The sequence below is a fragment of the Toxorhynchites rutilus genome, chromosome 2 (genome assembly GCF_029784135.1).
Source record: "Toxorhynchites rutilus septentrionalis strain SRP chromosome 2, ASM2978413v1, whole genome shotgun sequence".
NCBI classification, from domain to species: Eukaryota; Metazoa; Arthropoda; class Insecta; order Diptera; family Culicidae; genus Toxorhynchites; species Toxorhynchites rutilus.
Window position 1 is genome coordinate 325,458,839 of NC_073745.1, and position 1,986 is coordinate 325,460,824.

The window sequence follows — 1,986 nt, forward strand, 5'->3', positions numbered from 1 at the left end:
TTTGTCCACTGTATCGATCAGGGTGTAAAATACCGGGAGATAATTGTAAAAATATAAGTCCGCATTACACACGCTGGTGGTCAATTTTCACTCACGCTTGACCAAGCGTTGATTGTTTCCGAAGGGGAAGTTGCTTTTTTTTTTGTTCCGATGACGTCGCGAGTAAAAGGGTTGATTTTCTTGGTTCGTGATCGAACCAATTATCGTGCTTAAACAGAGTTTCTATTTTTTTTGCGGTTGTACCGTTTTACGAAAAAAGGAGGATTTGCATTTATAATGTGCGAGTCAGAAATACCAGTTTTCCTCCTAAATTGTTCTGCTGAAAATATTCTGAATGATCCGAAGGAAAAATATTTTCCAGCTCTCACAATCTACATCATAGCCCATCAATCAACCGTTTATTACCATTAATATAATTTGAGAAACTCAGTCAGGTTAGCCGGAATGGGGTCAGTCGCATGCATTGTTCCGCCCCGAGGAATAACATCACTCGGCGTTACATTTAGACAGCAGGATGTGAGTTATTTTTCTGAGTGACGCCGATTCCGTTCATCGTGTCGAGTCAGGTCAAACGGCAGAAAGCGAGGAATTTCCATCAATCAAGAAGTTTTTTTTTTGCAGAAGTTTCTTTTTTGCACGGATCCTGACTGCCGGCTTCCGCCATTTGTCGTTTTATATTCAGGGCCATGACCTTCCGGGGCCTATTTGGGTGTGCGTAACGGATATGCGGTGGTATGCTGAGGTTAAGAGAGCTCTGGCTTGGTATATCTACATCATGTACATACATTACTAATGCTCTAGCTGCAGTGCGATGTGAACTTGGCGAGTCACAGCTTTCACGTTACTCAGCGAGTCGTATCGCATGTACTTTCAGCACCATCTGTAAAACACAAAGTGACTCTTGCTCTCTGTCACGTCCATGCTTCCGTGTTCGACTTCGCTGCGGTTTTGCCGCTATGAAAATACGTTCTTCCTAGTAAAGGAGCAGCCGGAAGAGGAGCGAAATTCGGAATACAAATGGAAATGCGCAGCGAACGATAAATGGTTGTCATATGAATTGAAAGTAACCGAATGTTATTACTAGTAGCTGAAAAACAATGATTTTAATGAACGAGAAGCTCGCTTACTTTCGGTCGATATTAGGGGAGGGTGGCCCTAAACCGATCCCTCGCCCTTTCTAAGTAATCCCCTAGAATATTATTTTGACTAATGCTGCGTTTCAAAATTTTTATCTTTTAGTTTCAATTCACCTAATTATAATCAATTCAGTTCTCCATCTAGCAGCATGTTTCTCTACTGTCATGATAACAATCTGTCATTTGTTGTGACCCCCAATGCTGTTTCAGCCAGAGAGCAGTAACAAGTATAAATAATTACATATATCACAGATAAAAATTTGCACCTGTCCACGTACATCAGCAATTGATAGAATTATTTCACAGCACAAATTTTTGCTCGTTTCCCAGCTCCTTCGACTCATGTGGGTGGAAAATAAAATAGAATTTTCCCATCCACCCTCTTACTGTTGAACTATGATTCCAACGCGGTGCATCGCTGGGAACACTTCGCCTAACCGGTCCCTCTGGCGCAGCGGATAGCGCGTTGGACTTCTAATCCAAAGGTCGTGGGTTCGATCCCCACGAGGGATGGCTGCTGAACTTTTTTTTTCCACTCGTTATCATCCTCAGAAATTCATGCTGGCTTGTTTTGAATGTCCACTGTACAGACAACAGAAAACTCGTGCGATAAGGATTGATGGACGGGGGAAGGTCACGATTGTTGTTTCGATATAGCTAATGATTGCTTCGTAATCAGAAGACGGAAATTTCATTATATTCAGATATGAACTGAATTCATAGTTATTAATTTTCTCCTGTCACGCCCCAACGAAGATTTCCAGATATTTTCCACCAAAATATGCCAACCAGAACATCGTTACTGATTGGACTACTCTTCTGCATCGAACCCGCTCTGTTTCAATTTCTC

General features: G+C 41.9%; 1 non-coding gene across 1 annotated transcript; it reads left to right on the plus strand.

Moving 5' to 3' along the window:
- The first annotated feature begins 1,576 nt into the window (after positions 1-1,576).
- Trnar-ucu (transfer RNA arginine (anticodon UCU)) lies at positions 1,577-1,649 on the plus strand. The gene has a single exon. It is a non-coding gene; the product is annotated as a tRNA-Arg (tRNA).
- The last annotated feature ends 337 nt before the right edge of the window (positions 1,650-1,986 follow it).